Below are 12538 nucleotides of genomic sequence, written 5' to 3'. Positions count from 1 at the left end.
TCTTAACAAACAGGATAGACATCAATAACAATCAACATGTAAAGATAAAAGCTCAAAACATTTAGAAGATCTGCTATCATATTTAAACTTAGTCGATACATGGAAAATGAAACATAAAGAAAGAGGTGTGATGGTACGGTGGTATATTTAGGACACAGAATTTTTTTTTTTTCAAAGATACTAGGCAAAAATTATCTCGTGCGCACGACATAATATCTCGTGCGCACGACTTCTTATCTCGTGTGCACGACATAATATCTCGTGCGCACGACTTATTATCTCGTGCGCACGACATAATATCTCGTGCGCACGACATAATATCTCGTGCGCACGACATAATATCTCGTGCGCACGACATAATATCTCGTGCGTACGACTTATTATCTCGTGCGCACGACTTATTATCTCGTGCACACGACATAATATCTCGTGCGCACGACTTATTATCTCGTACGCACGACATAGCATCTCGTGCGCACGACATAATATCTCGTGCGCACGACATAATATCTCGTGCGCACGACATAATATCTCGTACGCACGACTTATTATCTCGTATTCTTATGTGTTTTTATCAGAAGGAATTGAACGACATCCAGCTTCTTTGAAATTTGCATCCGATTCGAAGGTCAAGAAACGAGCACGTACTCCATGGACGTCCAGTTATAATGTACACGTCACCAGAAGATTACGGCACCAGGGATTATTTGTGGCTGTCTAATGATCGGTTTTTAAATGCATGCAAAAATGAGTGTACTTTTAACCACCCTAATTTAAATACAAATGATCCGGATTTCGATAGTATTTGTCGCATTCTGATGGAAGAAAATGGCTGGCAAATGCCAGACTGTGCTTCATCTGTGGAGGTTGTTGTACTGATATAGAATTAAATCAGCCAATGTATCAATAAAATTGTTTAAGTGAATGACAGATAGTGCGTTATGGATAATTGCAGACTGATATCATACATGTTTATGAGATTTTTATCGATATCAAGAGATACTAGTATGAAAAAAAGAAATATGAAAGGAAGTGAAATTAATAAGTTGTCATAGGGCTTCAAATTGAAGAAAAGATAAAAGGCGATGCAAGGTTTCATCTTGCCGCTATCCTTAGGGCAGTCTCGCACATGCTTACTGACCGTGGGCCAACTCATTAAATTTTTCTTGTTCTTATGATTAATTTATGCCCTAATCCGATTGGCTTCTTCACACTTTTGTGAAGGAAATTTCTCCAATCGTGTTAATTCTTACGGATTTATCTTAAACAACTGCTTTTTTTTCATAACATGATCTTCGTTTTCATACCGAGTTTCACTTTCTCATTGTTGGATAATTCATTAAAATGAGAAAAGTTCAATGTGTTGGCTCACGTGTGCGAGACTGCCCGTGGGTTTCCAACGAAGATTTTTATAGGTTATATACAATGCTTACCCAATTCAAACGATTTCAATAAATACCAATAACTTGTAATCAATTTTTATAAGCCATTATTGGCCAATCCTGCTCCTGGGTCACTGGTCATTTCTCACTGTTTCTACTTTTAAAATTGTATGTGGCTGTAAAGTTTCCACATAACGATGATGTAATTTCCTCTTGTGACCGTATTATAAATTGAAAGTATACAACACAAGGATAATTACCTTGTTCATATACACCATATTCAGCGCAGTTTTTAACACACACACACACACTCGCACACACACACACTCTCTCTCTCACGCAATGAATGGGGAAAACCTGAATGTAAACCTGCAAATGCATAAGAGCACTAGCATACTGTTGTAAAGAAAGTATTAATGTTTAGTTACTGAGGACAAATTGCATGTACCAAATTAAATCGAAACTGACTGGTCTAACGGTTATGTAGCTAGGAAAGGGTTATAATCAAGCTTTTATATAGAAAACATGTGATAATAAGTCGTGCGCACGAGATAATAAGTCGTGCGCACGAGATAATAAGTCGTACGCACGAGATATGATGTCGTGCGCATGAGATATTATGTCGTGCACACGAGATATTATGTCGTGCGCACGAGATATTATGTCGTGCGCACGAGATAATAAGTCGTGCGCACGAGATATTATGTCGTGCGCACGAGATAATTTTTGCCTAGTATCTTTGAAAAAAAAAAATTCTGTGTCCTAAATATACCACCGTATGATGGGGATGGAATACCTAAAAGTAGAATAGACTTTATATTCATGTCTGAAAATTTTGAGTTAGATATGTCAAATGTCTTTCTTAGAAACCTCCAAATACGCAAGGTAATAGAAGCTCGGATCATTTATCAATTAGATCAAACCTTTTAATGAATAAAGAAAACAGGGGTAAGGGTTTTTGGAAATCAAATACCTCGCTATTAACAGATCTAAACTACACTACCGAGTTAAAACAACTGTTAAAAGATAAACAAGAAGATTTAGAAAACATAATTGATAGTCAAACACGATGGGAAAAGGTGAAATCTATTATCAAAGAATTTTCGGTGAATTTTTCAATACAAAAAAGCCTAAATAGAAAACAAAGAATTACAGTGTTAGAAAAGGAAATATAAAACACTGAGGTGTCACCGCATCATTTATAGATATGAAAAGAAAAAAATCTCTTGAAGTCGAATTAGATGAAATCTATTCGAAAACTACTAAAGGTGCATTTATTAGAGCCAAGGCAAATTGGATAGAAAATGGAGAAAGGAACACATCCTACTTTTTAAGACTAGAAAGAAAACAATCTGCCTATACAATACATGAAATTAAAGAAGACAATACAATAATGAATAGCACTGAAGATATAATGAATTCACGTTGCAATTTTTATGAAAACTTGTATTCAACAAATCATGTCCCAGATGAAAATATAAAAAAATATCTAGACGATTGTGAATGTCCTCAACTAACCAATCAAGAGAAAGATATATGTGGTGATCTTCCAACGGTTTCCGAATGTGCAAAAGCTATAAAACAGATGAAAAACAACAAATCCCCCGGGTCTGATGGGATACCTATCGAATTCTATAAAATATTTTGAAATGACATTAAAAATTACTTTTATACTAATTATAACATTTGAAAAAGATGAAATGACTTTCTCAAAAATTATCAATTATTTCTCTGATACATAAAAAGGGAGAGAAAAATTATCTTCGAAATTATAGGCCAATTAGTCTTACAAATTGTGATTATAAAATTTTAGCACAAATTTTCGCTATAAGACTATAAAAAGTTATAGATAAACTAATAAATAAAGACCAATCCGCATACATTAAAGGTAGATATATCGGTGAAAATGAAAGACTTTTACTTGATATATTTGAATACTGTGAAACAAAACAAAAAGAACGATCAATTTTACTTCTTGATTTTCAAAAAGCTTTTTCTGTAGAATGGAACTTCATGTTCAACACCCTTAATAGATTTAATTTTGGAGAGCAATTCATAAAATGGATAAAATTTTTATATACAAATCCTGTATATCGCATAAAAAATAATGGATGGATGTCTAGGACCTGTAAAATGACCAAAGGCATTCGACAAGGATGTCTAATCTCAGCATTGCTTTTTTTAGTTATCGTAGAAATTATGTCGAAAAAAATTCATAATTCACTAGAGGCTTTAGTAATGAAATAAAAATACTTCAACATGCAGACGACACATCACTTTTTTAAAAACAGGATATCAGATCTATAGAAAAGGTCATTAAAATAATTGAACACTTTGGTAAGGTATCAGGAATGCAACGCAATAAAAATAAATCTGAAGGAATGCTATTAGGTCCTTTGAAAAACAGACATGATAAATTATATGATATAAATATCACCGATGCACCAGTTAAATGCTTAGGAATATATATAGGTCATGATGCTAATGAATGTTACAATAAAAACTGGACGGAAAAAAATAATAAACTAGAAAAAATACTTACAATGTGGAATACAAGAAAATTAACCTTATATGGAAAATGTACCGTAATCAATACTTTAGCATTAACACAATTATACTATAGTGCAACTATATTGCAATATCCAAGAAAAGAATCCATAAAGAAAACAGTCTTCAATTTCCTATGGGGCAAAAGAGAAAGGATATAAAGATATACTTTAATTGGAAAACAAGAAGAAGGAGGAATAGGTATTGTTGATATTGATTGTAAAATAAAAGCACTTAAGGCTGCTTGTGTAACAAGAATTTTCAATGAAAAACAATCATCTTTAAAATCTTTCTTTAATTCGTGTATTCTTAAAGATTCATTACACCAGAATATCTCATAAAGACAAATGCAACCAGTGCTGATGAAATAAAACAAATTTTCAAATCATTACCAATATTTTACTGCGAAGTGCTCAGTACATTGAATGAATGCAAATGTAAAACACATAAAATAAAAGAGATGACTGACGTTGAATATTGTCTCAAACTACATGTATATGGTTAAACAACTTGACTCGGTAAACTTCTTTTCTACACAGAATGGATAAAAAGTGGAGTTTTATACATTAAAGACCTGTTTGATGAAAACGGAAATTTTCATATCATTTCAACAGTCTCGATTGAAGTCAGCATTTCGCAAATTCTATGGTCGTTATAACAATCTAGTTCGTCAATACAACCTCGCATTGGGTCAAATGCTGTCTGACGTGTTTCATACCGATTGTTAAGCCGTTCTTGGCACACTGATTTTGACTGCGGATAACTCCGTTTACCTGATCAGGATATAGGGCTCACGGCGGGTGTGACCGGTCAACAGGGGATGCTTACTCCTCCTAGGCACTTGATCCCACCTCTGGTGTGTCCAGGGGTCCGTGTTTGCCCAACTATCTATTTGTATTGCTTGTAGGAGTTATGAGATTGATCACTGTTCGTTATCTTCACCTTGCATCAATTATTTTTTAACATTCTTGTCAACAAGTCTAACTGGATTTGCGAATATAACACACTGAAAAAGGTTATTAAACCTGTCCAAAAATATCACGATACTTCAAAAGGAATCTATATAAACATAACAAAACAAAGTCACATTTTATTAGAAAACAAGAGAAGAATACCCCTAAACTTTATAAATAGCAAAACAATATATGATATCTTTATCAAAAAAATCTTTATCAAACCCTACTGTGAGAGATTTTGGGCAAAAAGCTTCAATTTTGAAGAAAACAAAACAAATATTTATCAGTCAAAAATTACTAAAATCAAAGACAAGCAATTAGCAGAATTTAATTACAAACTCTTACAAAATCTACTTAATAATAGTAAATCTGGTCACAAAATTTAATGGAATTGAACGTATTTAATCAATGCCCGTCTTGCCAAACACTCGAAGACACAAAACATTTAATCTTTGTGTGTAGAAACGTACAATTGATATGGAAGAAATTAGAAAATCGTTTGAAATTTAATTTAAAATGGAAACATGTTGCATTAGGATTTTTTCATGAAGAAAATAAAACTACTATTTCAATAAATCATTTATTATCATATACAGCTTTTTACATGTATAAAATAAAGATGAAGCTTAGATATGAAAATAAAGAAGAAAATATTAATGACATTTCCGATTTTGTAAAAACAAACTTAATGTACCAATATGAGACTTATAAAACACTGAATTTCAACTTCAATTATAAATGGTTTTATGATATTTCTATGACTTAGTGATGATAATAATTGAAAATATTCAGACTATCTGAAGGGGTCTGTCCTTCAGTAGTGCTGCCTGGAGGGGAAAATATGGATATTGTGTGTTTAAGGTTGTTCCCCACAGGCAGCATGGCTTATTGAAAAATATCTCTACCATATTTGTATATATTTGATATAGTATTATGAATATTGTATTAATGTATATGAATGTGTATCTATATGTATGCGTATATGTCTTATATATTCATTTTTTTAAAAGTAATATCGTGTATGTATTTATATATATACGTATGTAATTAATAAAAAAAAAAATACATCCAATCCAATGGGCCCTGGCACCATAGGTGAGGAATAAGCGGGAATATCCTAGGATATTTTATCCCAACCAAAAGTGTATGCTTCCAAATAAAATATATATATATATTTTAAAAAAAAATAAAGATAACGAACAGCGATCAATCTCATAACTCCTATAAGAAATACAAAATAGAAAGTTGGGCAAACACGAACCCATATATGTACCAGAGGTGCAAGATCAGGTTGGTTGGCCATTTTGGAAAGGTCATGGCCACTCAAAAGATCTTCCTCATTTCAACAGTTTCTGATCAAGTATTGATCATAAATGGCACAAATAAGTAACAGGCAAATGACTGTCAGTCAAAGGTCACTCAAGGTCATTTTGGAAAGGTCAACTAAAGGTTTCTCAGAACATACATCTATGTAAGGAAAAAAAGTTCTTTATTTTAATAGTTTTTGAACAGCTATTGATCATATATCACACAAACAAGTAATGGGCAAATAACCTGTCAGACGAAGGTCATTCCTCAGGGTCATTTTGTAAAGGTTAAGGTCACTCAACACATACTTATATATGTATATTAAAAACCTTCATTTTAACAGTTGTTGATCATTGTACAAGTCATGCCCCAGATGATGTATTTCATTGGTTAGATACAATTCGGGAAGCATCCATTAGTTTTACTGATATTCTTGTTTTTTAAATGCAACCGATATACCTCACCTTCATTACCACAACAACAATATTATAGTATATTGCCCCCACGCAGAGAAATTAAAAATCACTTTCGTACCATATATGAACAAGTTCAGTTGAGTCAAGCGAGAGAGAGAGAGAGAGAGAGAGAGAGAGCACATTGTGGATATTTTTCTCGGTTTTTGACCCAACCAAGTGAAATTATACAGAAAAAAGAATAAATTTTACAGATTAAAATGTAAATCTAACAGATTAAAGTGTAAATTTTACTGATGAAAGTGTAAATTTCAGAGATTAAAGTGTACATTTGACAGATTAAAGTGTAAAATTTACAGATTAAAGTGTAAATTTTATAGATTAAAGTGTAAAATATAAAAAATAAAATAAAATAAAAACGTGACACTAATACGCTTTCGTAGGTTTAACCCTTCCGATTGGTGAATTTTTTAAATATTTTGTCAAACTATACCTTCTCGTATTAAATTCTGTGTGTTTCATACAATTAACAGATTGATATTACATATAAACGATCGAAGTGAAAGTAACCAATCGATCAGTGTATAAGTAAATTATAGAGTTGACACTCACAGTGGTCATACTATTGATTGTACGAAGTAACGCAGAAATAATAAAAAGAAAGATGTGCTCAGTTTTTAAAAAGAAAATGCAAAACTTCTTCAGTATGGGTGTGTGTACATGCAGAACATCAATCATCCAGACCCATGATCCATGTTCCGGTGTTTCAAAATTCAACATACTTGTTCCAGAATCCATCAAAATACTTGAAATCATCTGGTCCATAACTTCTCTCAGGATTTATTCGCAGTCATCTCACCTTTAGACCATATAACCTCCACTCTCGATTTTTCCCATTGGTGGTTTATGATTTTAAACGTGCGATTTTTTCTCTCTCGTTACAGATGCAAATGTACATGTATGTTATGTGAACGATTTAAATATGAAACGTCAACAGCTATCTACCCTTCTCTGTTATATATGTGTATATTTGAACTGCTTTCCTGCATACAAGTATAATATCTTTTCCATTTTCATTGATAACTTTTCATTTCAATTGTCTAATTTCTCAATTGTAAATGTATATTTTCCCAATTGTCCATTGTGTTGTATGATATTACATTTGAAAATGTATATTTTCCATTTGTATTGTATAATTTTTCATTTCTAATGTCAAGAGTTTCGTTTGTGTTGTATAATTTTCATTTGCATCGTATAACTTTTCGTATGCATTGTATAATTTTCAGTTGTATTGTATGCGACAATTGTTTATTTTCGTTTGTTACAATGTATTTTATTGGTCGATTTTTAAGCCATAGCCTACATCTTTTTCATGACTACTGTGTACCATTGTATGTGGATTTTAAAGGCCGGCAATTGGGTATAAAAGCAGCCAATCGGTGAAAATGGTGGAATATATGAATTTTCTGGTCACATTCAGGTTGCAGCACTTATTTTGCAAAAATAAAAATTAAGCTGTTGTACTGAAATTTTAAAATGGGTATGCTTGTTCCCTTCATAACTGTGCATATATTGGCCATATCTATTTTAGATATAAATTCTCATGAAGTTTTAATTTTGGCCTAAAAAATCTGAAGCAGGGCTAAATTTGTATTTCAAACTAGAGATTGGCAGTTTGTGGGTGTGATTATCTTTTGTTATTGTTTACACCGGATGTTGACTCACATATTGCACGAGCATGCTTGTCTAGTTCTAGATAAGGGGGGTTGCACCAAAGGAAACATGTAATCAAATCACTGTATAACGTGGAAAAAAGTACTTACTCATATATCATTGGTAAATCCAGATTTTATTTTTTAATTATATATAATCACATTCTTTTAAAAAACTTTGTTAACTTTATAAAAATAACTCATTAGGACTGTTCAGTCTGATCGCTGTTTCAGAGTTTTGCAGGATTGCTGGTACCTTTTCTAGAATAATGTCAAGCATGATGTTTGTCTGATTAAAGCAACAATCTCCTAGGCCAGTTGTGTAACTCCCATTGTCTCTCACCAATGATGACAAATGTCCAATTGATCAACCATCACTTTAAAATTACTCTCAATCTGGACTCTTATGTGTGAACATTACAATGTCAATAGAGACAATCACAGATAGTAGGTCTCCAAATATCATAATGGACAAAGTGTTTCTTAATAATCCTTCAATGAACATGTCCTCCATTGCACAGCTACAATTTCCCCCCAAATTCTTCTCATAATTGAAAGGTACCAAGAGGAAAATCATAAGTATTATTATATCATATATACCAATATTTTGTGTATATTATCGAAAAACTACATGTTTTAAAAGACATGGATAAAACAATGATGAATTCATTTTGTAATTCCCAGGGTGAAGTTTTGTTAAAGTAAAAACCTATCCTTTCAGTGCCTCACAGATCCAGCAGAGTGGTAGAAAAATGCGGGAAAACTTTAGTTTATTTTGATAAATCATGCCAGTCTCCCTGTTCAAAATATCGTCTGCTGCAGAGCACGTGTAGCGTCAAGCATCAAACTGCTGCTTATTCTGATAACACTGCTAAGCCCTGCCCTCTTGCCATATATGCTTAATTGCTGTAGGGGTGTAAATTTTTCTAGGTTACTCCCGGCCTTTAAGGACTATACCTCTCTTATCAACCTTGTGTGTTTAAGGTAGTACTCTACATCGTCATAATGGCTGACTTCCTTTAAAAACATGGATAAAAAAATCGATATCAGCAATATTTGACTTTTCCTTTTCCATTTAAATACCTAGCCGAGTAGCTCAAAGGTTAGAATACCGACAACTGAACTGTAGGTCTCGGGTTCGAGTCCAGCAGGGGTTTTTTAATTTTTTTTTAGAGTACCTTCTACTAAAACTGAATTTTTTGACAAAATAAAGTCAATTTGAAAATTCTCAACTTCAAAATATTGTTCAACATATCCTCCATTTTTCATCTACATCAAATTTCTCTGGTGTAGCATACCTCCTTAACTAGTCCTACACGGAAATAACAGAGGAACCAGTTTATCTTGTGGTTTCAAAAGGCATTCGGATTATCTTGCTCGCTTTCAATACTATACAGGCTAAATTTGATCAATAGAATACTTGATAATAAATGAAAATAAACAACCCCTAGAATAGAATACGAATGAAAATTTTTGCAATACAAATGAAAAAAGTATAAAACACAATTGGAAACAAGATATGTTTGTAAAACATATACCCCCCCCCCCCCCCCGGGTGCAAAATTGAAAAGGGTTATACACATGCATCATTTAATTAGTGGTATCACCAATTTGAAATACTGAGCAGACAATATTTTCCTATGTCAAGAGTGGATTGACCATGTGACCTAAAAATCAATAAGGGTCATCTACTCCTTATGCTGTACCAGTGTACAAAGTTTGAGTCAATCAAGCAAATAACTCTTAAAATATAGGAAACAGTATATTACTATGTCCAGTTAAACCCTTGACCTTTGACTTCGTTACCTTAAAATCAATAGGGGTCATCTTCTCCTGAAGATGTACAAGTGTACCAAGTTTGATGCCTGTCGAGCAAAGGATTCTCAAGATATTGAGCGTACAGTATTTTCCTATGTCCAGTTTGACCTTTGACCATGTGACCTCAAAATCAATAGGGGTACTTTACTCCTATGAAATGAATTTCCATCTTGACATGGTTAAGGACCCAAATTCCCACATGTTCATGAACTCTCTTAAAGAGCATGGGTTATCACAGCATATAACTGATCCTACTCATGTGCGCGGTCATATGCTGGACGTAATTACTAACAGAGATGACAGAACAATCCTGAATTCCGCTCCAACCGTTGATAATCAACTAATATTTGATTCAAAAGGCAAGAGCGATATTCCAATCGAAGGCATGGTTGGCTTCTACAATGAGGGTATCCGTGATGTGATAAATGACCACGTGCCATTGCAAGAAAAAATGCGATCGTTAGGCATAATTCCCAGTGGTTTACATAGGAACTTCATATGATAAAACGAACAAAGCGAAAAACAGAACGTACATAGCAACAACACGTTTGACTGTACACCATCAAATATATAAGGCGTCAGTTCGAACATACAGCATATCCTTAACTCAGTGTAAAAAGGAATATTATTCATTTCACACAAAATAACCGAGTGTGACAGAGACTCTATTGTCTGACGAATCGGCTCATCGGTAACACGTCCGAAACCATTTTACCTTCATCTTCTGAGAGAAAGGAATTATAGGAAAACTTTGCTAAATATTTCCATAGAAAAATAAATAATATCCGTTTATCAGTTTGCGAATGTATTGCCTCGAACAATGGCGCAAAAGATCCTTTTTGCTCTGATAATCCATTTGATTGTGAGCACCTCACGAAATTTGCACATGCAACTACAGGAGAAATTCGAAAACTCCTTATGAACTCAGCACCCAAATCTTGTGAATTGGACCCAGTTCCTGCGCATCTATTGAAACAATGCACTGGGAGTTTCTTGCCATCCATCACTTTAATCATAAACAAGTCGCTGTTGGAATCCATTGTTCCTAGTGACTTTAAGCAAGCAATCGTTCGATCATTACTGAAAAATCCAGGGTTGGACAAAGACATTTTCAAAAACTATCGCCCTGTGTCAAATCTTTCGTTCCTTTCGAAGATTCTTGAAAAAGTTATTGTAAAACGAATCGAAGCTCATCTGGAGATTCATCAACTGCATGACAATTTTCAGTCCGCGTACAGAACGGGACACTCTACAGAAACTGTACTAATGAAGGTACATCATGACATCGTATGTGCAATTGACAATACCAGTTGCGCTATCCTTGTATTGCTCGATCTGCAGCTTTCGATGTCATATACCACAATATTCCATTGCAATGTATAGACAACATGTTTGTTATCACTGAACCTGCATTGAAATGGATTAAATCCTATCTTAGTGATATATATCAACGTGTTGCCGTCGGTTCATCGTTGTCTGATGCTTGTCTCCTCGAATGTGGTGTACCGCAAGGCTCAGTCCTGGGTCCGAGACTATATTGTCTTTTTCCAAAACTCTTGGGGGAAGTATGCAGACGTCATGATATGACGTATCATATATACGCCAATGGAGCCCAGCTCTACATCATCGTTGAACCTGGTGACAATGGGACTGGTATATCTCAAAGACTCTCAAGTTGTTTATCGGGCATACGTATGTGGATGGGTATCAACCTCCTAAAACCCAATGAAGATAAAACCGAACTTGTAGTCTTCGCACCACAACAAAGACTTAAAGATATGAGCAGTTTTCATCTTGAAGTTGGTGACTGTGTTGTAAGTGATTCATCTTTCGTAAGGAATTTGGGCGTATTCTTTGACAAATCCATTACCATATGAAACACCGTCTCTCTATTTCCCGCTCATCATATGTTAACATTCGCAGAATTGGCTGTATCCGTCCATTATCAACGATAAAGCATGTAAAACTCTAGTAAACTCGTTAGTTACATCCATATTAGATTACGAAATGTTTTGCTTTATGGTGTTCATTCTCAACACACCAGCAAACTCCAGAGGGCACAAAACACAGCTGCAAGATTAATAACATGCTAAAATTATAATAAAAATTTGTCAACCTTTTAGCCGTGACAGCCACGTTATCATGTCCTTTATCTTGCTGTGGGTACTATGATACATATACTTACATAAAAAATAAGATTAACATGAAATGCAGACAGTATAACTTATGTTAAATATTGAGTTCGTATTTCAAAATGAATATGGTGTGTGAAAATACCCTTGTAACCTATTTCTAGTGATAGATGTGTATAGTGAAAGTTATTTACAAAGAAAATTTGAAGAAAATCTTTGACATTGTAACTAATCACTCTCACCATAAACAGGCGTATAAATGATTACAGA

This window comes from Ostrea edulis, chromosome 1, assembly GCF_947568905.1.
Source record: "Ostrea edulis chromosome 1, xbOstEdul1.1, whole genome shotgun sequence".
Classification (NCBI taxonomy): domain Eukaryota; kingdom Metazoa; phylum Mollusca; class Bivalvia; order Ostreida; family Ostreidae; genus Ostrea; species Ostrea edulis.
This window is presented reverse-complemented; position numbering follows the sequence as displayed.